Genomic DNA, 13052 nt, shown 5'->3' on the forward strand with positions numbered 1-13052 from the left:
TAACCGAACCCCTGCAGAGGCTCGGACTCAGATACCTGGGAGCGCACCAAATGCGACCGACCCATCTCGGGCAAATTCTGGACCCTCTAGGTCGCATGGGTGGCAGCCACCGTCGCCTATATGTTTCCCTCCATCACCCATAAGATATCCTTCGCCCCCCCGCAGGAACGCTCAGCCCGTTCGAGATCAGGGCGAAGGGCGTGCGGGGGGAAGACAAGGAAACAGGAAGGCTTTCCAGGAGCGGAGAGGCGCCCCATTTGAGAAAAGTCAAACGTCTCGGTCTCGCACGGCGGAGACGAGGCGACGTGGGAAGAATCCATCACGAAATAACCAACCAATGAGTTTTACCAGTGATGAGTCCGGAGATACCAGGTCGGTCAGTAAGCACGACCGAGGTCGTAAGAATACCAGAAGCTGCAAAAATCGTCACGACCTGCAAGATCACCTGAATCAGAGTCGGGGTAATGGTGACCAAACGAATCCGGACTTGAGGAATCCCTTGAATAGGCGTAGAGATCCCTTGCGGAGACGCGAGCCTGGAATTATGATCGATGACAGCCGATTCCAGATAGTGCCTCTTGCGGATCCAGTCCAAGAAAGAATTGACCAGCTTGAAAAGGCTTTTAAGCTTTTGAAAAACGAGCAAAGGAATGATCGGTATGAAGACTCTGGCGAGGAGCTCGAACCATTTGCTCCTCATATTTCCAATACTCCATTTCCTCAAGGGTTCCGGATCCCTCACGTCCCAACATTTGAAGGAAAGACCGACCCATGTAGTCACCTGAGCACGTTCAACACTATCATGAGAGCCAGTAACGTGGGTTACGAGCTCAGGTGCATGTTGTTTCTAGCATCATTGACAGGACCTGCCAAAAGTTGGTTCGAAAAATATAAGAGACACTCAATAACTTCTTGGGAGCAGTTGTCTAAAGACTTTAAGAAGCAGTTCAGAGCAATGATGGGGGTCAGACTAAAGGCATCCACCTTAACTAACGTCCGACAACAGCCGGGTGAAACACTAAAAATTTACTTAACAAGATTTAATCTGGAAGTCGCTCGAGCTGGGGACGTGGATGATAGTGGGCACCTAATGGCTGTCCGAGCTGGCGTAATGCCGGGAAGTGCCCTTTGGGACGACATGCAAAGGAAATCGGTAAGGTCCATAACCGAGTTTAACAGACGAGCGCAGAGGTTTGTCAATGTAGAGGAAGCGAGGTTGACGCTCAATGCGACTTCCCAGCCCGAAACTACAACGATAAACATCAACTCTGCCTCAACCTCGGCGGACCCAGCAGCTCCAAAGCCTGCCACGGAGAACCCCTCCAAGAGGAAAAAGAACGAAGGAAGTAACCCCGAAGCTGAGGGAGGAAAGAAAAAGAAAGGGGAGAGATATTTCTCCGTGTATAGAGTATACACCGAGCTCAATGAATCTCGGAAGAACATATACCTGGCTAATGAAAACTATGTCCCCTTTAGGCGTCCGGACCCGATGAGAAATCAAAAGTCCAAGAAGGACTCCAGTAAGTATTGCCGATTTCACAGAGACACCGGCCACACAACCGATGAATGTTGACAATTGAAGGACGAGATCGAAGGATTGATCTCGAGAGGTTACTTCTGGAAATATGTCAAAAACTAGAATACTAGTCAGGCGGTCGCGAGCTAGAGAGTAGCCGCGCCTTCGACGACACAGAACAATAGTTCCCGAGCTCAGGAAGAAGACAGGCCCCCGCCGATAGATGGAGAGGATGTAATAACCATCTCGGGAGGGCCTCATCTCGCAGGAGTGGGCAGGAACGCCCAAAAGAGATATATTAACGAGCTGAAGACTGGGGACGAGTCTCCTTATGAACCCGAACCTAGGGCTCCAAAAAGCTAGAGGATTGAGACACAACCAATAACCTTCACTGAGGAAGACGCATCCCATGTCCAGTTTCCTCACAACGATCCGCTGGTCATTACTTTTCAGCTGGCCAACAAAAGGGTCCACCGAGTTCTCATAGATAATGGGAGCTCAGTCAACATTCTTTACAAAGCAACCCTCGAGAAGATGGGACTCTCCCTTCGTGACCTGAAAGCGTGTGCATCTACTTTGTATGGCTTTTCAGGAGAAGGAACTGCCTGCATGGGATCCATCGAGCTCCCCATGACCTTGGGAGACTACCCAGTCTCGGTAACCAAGATGATGGAGTTCGTGGTAGTAGACTTACCATCAGCCTACAATGTGCTGCTTGGGAGACCCGCCCTGGTCGGGCTGGGGGCAGTTTCATCAGTAAGGCATCTGGCCCTTAAGTTCCCAACCCCTAGCGGAGTCGGGACATTGAAAGGAGACCAATTATCAGGGAGGGAATGCTACAACATCTCCTTGAGAGGAAAGAAACAGAAGAGCGCACAAGCACTCGTCATCGTACAAAATAAAGACGGAACAGTCTTAGAGATTGACGAAGAGATTGATCCAAGGATTGAGGAGAAAGTTGACCTCGAACCTTTAGAGGAGCTCGAAGAAATTCAGCTCGAGGAAGCTGATCCCTCGAAGAAGGTGAAGGTCGGAAAACACCTCCTAGATGAGGCAAAATAGCAATTAATTTGCTTTTTGAAGAAAAACCAGGATGTCTTCGCGTGGTCACACTCAGACATGGTGGGGATAAGCCCGAATGTGGCATGCCACGCACTGAACATAGACAAAAGCTTTCCCCCGAAGCAACAAAAGCGAAGACAGCTGGATGAAGACAGAAAGAAAGCACTGAAGGAGGAGGTTGACAGGTTAAAGGCAAACCGATTCATTAGGGATGCCTTTTACCCTGACTGGGTAGCCAATCCGGTGTTGGTCCCAAAGCCTAATGGGACGTGGCGAACCTGTATTGATTACTCAGACCTCAACAAAGCTTGCCCAAAAGACTGTTTTCCGTTACCAAGGATTGACCAGCTCGTGGATGCCACGACGGGGCACGGCCTGATGTCGTTCATGGATGCTTATTCTGGATATAACCAGATTCCCATGCATGCCTAGGACCAAGAACATACGAGCTTCATCATGGATAAAGGGCTATACTGCTATAATGTCATGCCATTCGGGCTCAAGAATGCTGGAGCCACATACCAGCGGCTCGTAAACATGATGTTTTCAGAACAAATAGGGAACAACATGGAGGTTTATGTTGATGACATGCTTATCAAGTCTCAACTCAACAAGAACCATGTTGATGACCTCGAAGAGTGCTTCGGCGTGCTCAGGAAGTATAACATGAAGCTAAATCCTCAGAAGTGCACTTTTGGGGTGTCTTCAGGAAAATTTCTAGGCTTTATTGTAAACTCTCGTGGAATCGAGGCTAACCCCGACAAGATCAAGGCCCTGATTGACATGCCCTCACCTCGGAGGCACAAAGATGTCCAAAGCTTGAATGGCAAGATGGCAGCCCTAAGCAGATTCATCTCGAAATCTACGGACCGTGGTCTTCCATTTTTTAACTTATTAAGGGGAGGTAATAAATTTGAATGGACGGAGAAATGCGAGCTGGCTTTTCAGGAGCTCAAAAAGCACCTTGCAGAACCACCCATCCTGTCGAAACCTGAAACGGGAGAAATACTGTACATATACCTTTCAACCACCGAACACGCGATAAGCGCAGTGCTCGTTCGAGAAGAAGAGAAGGTGCAAAGAACCGTTTACTACATCAGTAAAAGATTACTGGGGGCAGAGTCAAGATACCCATTGATGGAGAAACTCACGCTCAGTTTAATTCATTCATCTCGTAAACTCTGCCCCTACTTTCAGGCGCATCCCATCCATGTGCTGACTGATCAACCGCTTAGACAAGTCTTGTCTAAACCAGAAGCTTCAGGTCGACTTCTTAAAAGGGCTGTTGAGCTCGGAAAGTTCGAGATCACCTACCACCCAAGAACGACCATTAAGGCACATGCATTGGCGGGCTTTATAGTGGAATGTACTGGAATAGCCGACGACGAGGTAATAACCACGGCCCACGAGCTGTGGAAACTTTACGTCGACGGCTCATCAAATGAAAATGGAGCGGGGGTAGGGGTCATTTTGGTTACCCCCGCAGGGAGCAGATTTCATTCTGCCTTAAGATTTGGCTTTAAAGCGTCGAATAATGAGGCTGAATACGAGGCTTTACTCGCGGGACTTCGTATAGCAAAGGAGCTCAAAGCTAGAGCTATACATTGCTACAATGACTCCCAGCTCGTGGTTAATCAAATCCTAGGAGAATACCAGGCTCGTGGCACAAGGATGACAGCTTATCTGGAAAAGGCAAAATCCGCATTGGAGCATTTTGAGTTTTACGCAATCGAACAGGTTCCCCGAGAATGGAACTCAAATGCAGATGCCTTAGCTCGACTCGCCACATCCACCGAAAATGAGGAGCTGAATGTTGTACCCATAGAACACCTATCAGCACCTAGCATTAACGAGCCAGAAGAGGAAGATGTGTGTATGATCAAAACAGAGCCGACCTGGATGACCCCAATAGTTGAATATCTCGAAAATGGAGTCCTCCCAAAAGATCGGAACCAGGCTCAAAAGTTGATGTATCAACTTCCCCGTTACACCATTTTGGACAGAAAGCTATACAAAAGGGGATATTCCATGCCGTTACTTAGGTGCGTAACCCCTCCCGAAGCTAAGAAGATCATTGAATAAATTCATGAAGGATTTTGCGGAGATCACACCGGGGGGCATAGCCTGTCCAAGAAGATCATAAGCCAAGGATATTTCTGGCCAACCATCAAAACGGATTCTTTCGAGTACGTGAAGAAATGTGACAAATGCCAGAGATTCGCCACGATACCTCGAGCTCCACCATCCGAGCTGACCATGTTGACTTCCCCATGGCCTTTCGCGGTATGGGGCATCGACCTTATAGGCTCTCTCTAGACCGGCAAGGGCGGAGTAAAATATACTGTGGTCGCCGTGGATTACTTCACAAAGTGGATGGAGGCTGAACCATTGGCGACTATAACTTCAAAAAAGATCCTTGATTTCATGGTAAAAAGCATCGTGTGCCGATATGGGGTACCAAGGAAGCTCGTATCCGACAATGGAACCCAGTTCGATTGCGACTTGTTCACCAACTTTTGTGAAAAGAACGACATAATAAAGAGTTTCTCATCAGTAGCCCACCCTCAAGCGAATGGCCAGGTTGAGGCTGTAAACAAAACTCTCAAAAGTTCTCTGAAGAAAAAGTTGGAGGAAGCGAAGGGACGGTGGGCCGAAGAATTGCCCCAAGTCCTTTGGGGATATAGGACCACAGATCGAACATCAACAGGGCATACCCCGTTCTCTCTAGCATACGACTGCGAGGCAATGTTACCCATCGAGGTCGAAATCCCAACGATCCGAACTCAGATTTACGATCAAAGTTCAAACCATACTCAGCTCGAGGAAACCTAAGACTTGATTGAAGAAAAGAGAGAAGAGGCTCAGCTGAGAAACACTACTTACCAGCAACGAACTACCAGGTATTTCAACAAGAGGGTTCGAGATCGAAAGTTCGGAATGGGAGATCTTGTGTTTAGACGTGTATTCTTGGCAACGCGTGATCCAGCAGCTGGGGTGCTCAGGCCGAATTGGGAAGGACCATACCAGATAGAGTCAATCATCCGTCCCGGTGTGTACAAACTTGCGAGATTGGACGGGAGCCTGGTACCACGAGCATGGAATGGCAAACACCTTAGACCTTACTATCAGTAGTGTAGGAAAAGTGTTGCCTATAACCATGAGTTTCTATTTGTATTAGTTTGTTTGCTTTTTGATTTCCATCAAATAAAGATTTATTTCATTCAGTATATTATCTCTTTTTATTTTTTATTTTTGCAATCTCTCTTAATTTAATAACCTATGGTCACACTCATAGGATAATAAGGGGGCATCATTGGTATATATACCATCATCTTAAAAAATAAAAAAATATATGAAGTATTTGGATATAACCAGATACGCGAGCTTAGATAGTTCGGACATAACCGAGTTATCAAAAACATGAAATATTTGGATATAACCAGATACGCGAGCTTAGATAGTTCGGACATAACCGAGCTATCAAAAACATGAAGTATTTGGATATAACCAGATACGCGAGCTTAGATAGTTCGGACATAACCGAGTTATCAAAAACATGAAGTATTTGGATATAACCAGATACGCGAGCTTAGATAGTTCGGACATAACCGAGTTATCAAAAACATGAAGTATTTGGATATAACCAGATACGCAAGCTTAGATAGTTCGGGCATAACCGAGTTATCAAAAACATGAAGTATTTGGATATAACCAGATACGCGAGCTTAGATAGTTCGGACATAACCGAATTATAAAAAACAGAAAACGTTTGGAGTTAACCAGATGTGCAAACTTAACAGGTTTGGAAAAAACCAGCCAAAAAACTAATCGATGATAAGTAGGAAGCTAAACCTACTTCGGGATAAGTCGAGATCGAGGCTGGAATATCTTAAAGAAAAATAGTTTCAAACTCCTAACCTTTGAATAAAAACCGAGGACGAGGAAAAGTAACTAAGCAAAAAAAAGATATAACCAAACCATTCACGTTACATACCATATAAGTACTTTCGAGTTCATGGTTAAAGTAACATCCGACTTTGAGGAATAACGAGGTCGGGAGCGGATAATTTGAACAAACTATGCATGAATGCATCGAGTTTCGAGCCTAAATCCACAATATGTTTGTATGAATAAATAAACATAAATGATTCATCCATATAAAATGATTCATCCATATAAAATGTGCAAAATATTTCGAGCCAAGAAATGTAAAGCATATAAAATTCAATGTTAAAAGAAATTGTATCAGCCCCATGGGCATAAATTAAAATAGTTACAAAAATAAGGGGACGCAGCCCCAATAAGTGGTTTCCCCGAGATCAGATTTAAGAAGGAGGAGTCTCCTTGGCCTTCTCAGCATCAGTAGCACCAGACCCCCCAGGACGAATAGCATGACTATCCTTCTGAGCAGCCTCTCGAGCAGCTGCACTTGCCTCAAGACGGGCATTCCACCGCTCAACATACTTGGGCTCGAGAGGACCCAGGAAGTTGGTGTCGAGGTCGGCATTATCAACCCAAATTTTGTACATGGCTTGGTCGACCGCTTTCTCCTTCTGCTCTTTAAACTCGTCCAGGAGGCGGGCCTTCTCGCTCTCCATGATGTCGAAGGTAGCAGATTTCTCCTCTTCGAGCTTAGCATTAGCCTTCTTAAGACGAGTCTTCGCCTGTTTAAGCTCGACATTCGTCTTCTCCAGCTCCTCGAGACAGGTCTTCATTTTTTCAAGTTCGGACTTCGAGTCCTTGAGTTCGCCAGCCATCTTATGCTGGAGATCCTTCGACTTTTGGGCTAGAGACATGCTCGTGTGCACCTCGTTGGTTAGATAATAGTTAAGCTGTGCTGAAACAACAAAGGCCTGAAATACAAAGAACAAATTAGATCGCGAGCTGAGACACAAACATTTAAAGGAGAGTTGCGAAGGCTACCGCGGCAGTGAGTTCGATACTCTTATCATAAAGAGTATTGCAGTCCGAGGCTTTGTGCACAAGGTCCCAATGGTTGGCGCCGAAGCTTGAAAATCTCTGACCCACTCGAGAGAGGACATCCGAGCTGAGCACAGCCCCTTGGGTCCCAGCGGCGCCATCAAGCACGAACTCCTCAAGATGAGGTCGGGCCATCGGCAGCTGAACCTTGGAGACAGAAGGTTTCTTCGGGGGCCGACCGACTGTTATTTGAGTATCGGTCGGAGGAAGTGAGATGGGTGCGGTTGAGCCAGATGCATCAACTTGGACAATCGGTTCCACGGTTGTGCTCGCAGTAGTCTGGGCCGTTGGGGTCTTCTCGTGGCGTCTAGGGATCTTGGGTGGTCGGTCGGACCTCCGCGGGATTCTCAGACGTTTAATCTTCTGAGCTACGGATCCCTCATCGCTAAAAAGCACAGCGTCGAGGTCGGAGTCCATGGCACCTGCACAGTTCCAATCAGAGTTAGACATAATGATAATAACCTTGGAAAATAAAAAAAAAACAAGTGAAGAAAAGACCTAACTGGAACTCTTCCCCGAACTAGAGCTCGGGGACCATGAAATTCCCCCATCTTCAAAAGAAGCAGAGGGAGTACCTTCCCTATAGGTGGGTGTCAACCTCGAAAGGTCCCTATAATCGTTGGTCCCATATTGGACAACTATCCCGTTCCACATCTCGTCCGAAGTATACATGGTGTCATACTTCCCGAGGCCACTATCAAACCTATGAACACAATCGTCTACCCAACTCCATATGTAGAAGTGGTATCTATCATATGGGCATGAGAATAACCTATTGGGCTTATGCCTTAGTAAGGTGGGGGACCACATTCTCGAGGTATGGAGGGCTTTACCTTCATCCGAATCTGAGCTCGAGGCTTCGTCATTGGCCTCGTTCCCCGATGGCAGACTCCGGCTACGGACTGGAGGTAGGGACCTCGCCTCACTCCTTGGAGGGAGGACGCCTGTGGGCAAAGGCACCTGCTCCCAATGTTCATACTTTTTATTGGACCAATCAGAGGTGAACTGGCCCTCTCCCAAAAGTCCGCAAGCTCGGAGCTTGTCCTCATGTAAAAGGTACAAGAGAGACCTCCTGCCATGAGGGAGTTGGAGCAGGGCCTCTCTATGCCCCTTCATTGTCTCGTCAGGAGTGGGACCCTGAAAATTGGCTGAAAGACAAGACGCATTTCAACTAAGTAAGGATCTAACAGCTAAAATTCCGAGCACAGAGATAACAAAAAACGGGAATACTTACGAATCCGCCTGAACGAGTAATGTCGAGACGGGGTCAGACCGTCGGTCCAGAAGAAGGCTTTTTTGAAATCAGGTGGATGATTGGGGAGGTCTTCAAAGACCTTATTCTCTTTGGGATAGCTTGAAAGATAGTAAAAGCCATCTCCTCCTCGAGCTCGGGAGGGGTTGCTTTTCAGACAAAAGAGATATAAAATCTCTTGAGGCGAAGGCCCTTCCCACTCCAGCTCGTGGTAAAGCGACCTCAGGGCAGACAATACCCTGTAAGAATTGGTGTTGAGCTGGAACGGAGCCAACCCAACAAAATTTGTGAAGTCCTTGAAAAAAGACTTCAAGGGCAACAGTGCCCCCGCCCTCATGTGTTCCTGGCTCCATGCTGCATATTTCAGCTTGGCGTCACGGCTCCCGGGGGTGAAGCAGCTTCGTTCGTGGGCGGCCGGAGCTCGACACTTCAAAGAAGCTGACAAGCTGAGGCTATGGAGAGCCAAGATGTTAGTTATCTGACTAGTCGAGGTAACCGAGCTCCAATAGTGCTCGCCCTCGAACATTTCTTTCCTCGGCTGCAAAGAAGAAGGCTCCCCCATTAGTGAAAATTGAAGTTCTCCTGGACTGTACGCGATAGTGACCTTTAAAGCGGGGTCGAGGGGGATCGGCCTAGGCCCTGAGTTGGATTCTGGATAAAGGGCCTCTTGAAGATTTCTCCTCTTCTTCTCTATAACCTCGTCTATCTGACGGTGATAATGAGCTCGAATATCCTCCTGCTCGCGCGTAAGCTCGTACTCCCGAATTCGGCGTTGATTTCGAGCGAACAGCGACTCCAGGCTCGGGGTTTTTGGCGAGTAAGGGATTTCTAGCAATGACCCCCACCATCTTTCCAGATTCTGTGACATCTAGCAAGAAAGAAAAAATGGTGAGGGCCATGCATGCAAAAGTTCAAAGGTTATGAGCTTGACAGGACAAGCTCGGGTCTTGTGGACGAAACGAGCTCGATACTAAAACCCTATAAAAGAATCAGAACGTGTATTCTACGGGAAAAAGGAGGAGAGTGGACATAATTTTTTGAAAATCCCAAAATATCAGGGAAAAAAGATGGTGGTTATTCAGAAAAGGTAACGTGGGGCATCGTGCATTCTTTAAAAACCAAGATTGTGTACCCAAATATCTTGGTGTGCAAGATACATTTTTTAAATTTTGAAAACCCAAAAATGAAGAAACCATGTTTGGGTTTGTTCTACACAGAAACTGGATTTGAAACCAGAGATTCAACGCCTAGTATGGGAACGTAAATGTAGAAGCCTATTGATCAAAAACTCCCTAGCATATAATATTAAGGAAATATATCAGCGCATTCCCAGAAATAACAAGAACACAATGGACAGAAACTGGCATAAAGGAAAATAAAAATTGCACACTTACACAATAATGGCGATTGCAGAGAGATCGCTGATTGAAGGAGAGGCTGCAAATATGAGCTCACGGACTCGAATAAACCGGAAGTTCTTTGTTTTTTCGGCTGAGAAAACATGCACGAGAAAAGGGTTCTCTGGGATGGCCTCTGGTTTCGTTCTTTCCTTTTCTTTGTTTCTGATTCGTGTAAAATGAGAGGAAGAAGAAGACCTTGGGTATATAAAGGGAGAGAAGTGATGAAGAGGATTAATCTGGGCCATTGGCTAGAATCCTCATAAAATCCAACGGTCAGGGGTCAGTGACATGATGGGGCCGAAAAGATGGCAGACGAATGATCGTGGGCATATTTCCAAGGTACTCAAGTACCAAAAATGAGCAATACCCAACTGACGGCGTGTCCATTTTCCAGTGTATGACGGTACGGTTCCCGAAGGAAGTAGTTCAAAAGTTTCTTTCTCTTAGGATTCGAACAAATACTTTTGAGGGGGCAAGATGTTATACCCAGATTTTGAGCCATGTTAAATGTGACCTCGAAAGTTGGATTCACAACGAAATGAACTCATAAAGTTTGAAGTATGCTCCAGGACTAAATATCGAGCCTACAAGGCTGAGACGACCTCGAATGTGGTGACCTCGAAATATTCACGATCTCGAAGGGTAGCTCCCGAGATGCATCTATCCTCAGGTAAGACCTCGGATCAAGGGTTCCGAGCCTGACACACGTATAATCTCGAAGCCATGTGACCTCGGGAGATGTCATTAGCTCGAAAGCTGATGAGAAACCTGAGAGAATAAGGCCTTGGAGATATGTTATAATGACCTTGAATATCTACAAGTGTTGTCTATAAGGGACGTGTTCTGTATTTATTATTGTAAATCCCATAAAATCATGGGATATTATTCGATTAGTTATACGCCCCCTGGTCTTCAGGGGACGTTTCCTTTTATATCAGATTACAGGCATTTAAAGCCATTTATTTTGTTTACACCAAAAAGAGTAACTACCCAAAATATGTGGGATAGTATTCTGCAACCTTCTCTATAAATAGAGAGGTCATGCACCATTGTAATGGACCGAAATTCTGAACCTTGAGAGAAAACTCTGAAGAATTCATGCTTAAGAATTTTCAGAGATAATCTTGAGTTTAATAACAGAGACTCGTGGACTAGGCAGATTTAACTGCTGAACCACGTAAAAAATCGTGTTGTGTATTGTCATATTTTAATTGGCCATTACTAGTAATTGTTTACGTGCTCTTCTTTCACTGTTGATGAAAAACGGCGTCAACAATGTTACTTTTAGCTAAAATGATAACTAATTAATCAATCAAACTATACAATTATCTTATAAATCTAATTGAAATTTTGTACAACGATGGAAGTTTTCAAAGGCTTTAACTCGAGTAGAGCATTAGAGTCATTGAAATTTCTGTCATTTTTTTACCTCATTATAGTTCCAGTCGAACCAATCTTGACTTGAGCTTGTCATTTATTCCATTATACCTTCTAGGGTACGATTCAACTTTGTATTAAAATTTCCTGGCTATATATGGGCCTCTACGAGTTGGCTAAGGATTTCAATTTCCAAGTGAAACTGAGGTTGTAACATCCCAAATTCCCTAATATGGTTTAGTGCCTGGAGTAGGGGGTCGGGAGGCAATAATTGTGTTGATTATGTGTTAATATGGTATGAGCATGTTATTATGTGAATTATATTATAATATAATTATGCTTGCATGTTAGAAATGTTAAATAGGTATATGTGGGCCCATTTCTTATAAGAAGGGCATTTTAGTAATTTGACCTGTTGATGGTATAATTGTAAATTGAGTCTGTGTGATTGAGACCACATTATTCTGTGGATGTATTTGGGTTACTCGACGTGAGGCGATCCCAGTGAGCAAGTTAGTGGAAAAATCACAACGGGGTACAATACCTGGCTCGGGGTGAGCTTAGGGGTACTTTAGTAATTTAGTAGATTACCGGGGTTTATCGGGTAATGGGAGATTAAATGACTATTATTTTGGAATAGTTGGGGATTTAGAGGAACACTCGGGGAATTATGGGAAGTGGTAATTGAAGGAATTTCCCTTGAAGGGCTAAGGAAAGTTTGGATTGGCTTATGGGTATTTAAGTCATTTGTGCCTAGTTAGAAACTTAAGGTTAATGCTTCTTCAGCTGAGAGAAAGTTAGAAACAGAAAAAACAAATAAAAGCACTTCTCTCTCCCGTAGCTTCCCAATCCCTCTTTGTGGTGGTTTGAGAATCTTGGGGAAATTGAAGAACTAAGCTTGGAAAATTGGAGGATTGAGCTTGGGAAACTTGGGGATTAGTTCAAGGGCGTTTTCATCTTTGAGGTAAGAGTTTAATTCAACTTCTTCTAGATGTTTTTGTGGCTTTGGTTGAAGGCTTAAGTGTTTCATGTTTGTGGATTTAGAGAATGAATTTTGGGTGTTGTTATCCCTAAAATCAGAAGTGAATGACATGGCAGGCATTAATTACACGTGGCTGACACCTGGCAGAATCTGTGTTCGACTATCGACCAGGAAGACATCCAGTATCATGCGATTGGTTTCTTCATACGACCATCCTGGTCGTACGCACATTATACAGGGAGGAAATCTTAGGCAGTTATGATGGAATCCGAAATTATCTCCCATGATTTCCTGAGTATCCGATTATTTAGGAAAGAATATCTGTAATAAATCAATGTAAATCTTCCCTGAGCTTATAAATAGAAGAAGAGGGCTCAGGGAAGAGGAGGGGATCCCTTTTCTTTTGAGCAAAAAAAGATCTTTTGAGATTAGAGAGAGATTACACGAGAATAATTGTATTTTCTTCTTTAGAGGTTAGTGAAA

This window comes from Humulus lupulus, chromosome 8 (genome assembly GCF_963169125.1).
Source record: "Humulus lupulus chromosome 8, drHumLupu1.1, whole genome shotgun sequence".
Lineage (NCBI taxonomy): Eukaryota > Viridiplantae > Streptophyta > Magnoliopsida > Rosales > Cannabaceae > Humulus > Humulus lupulus.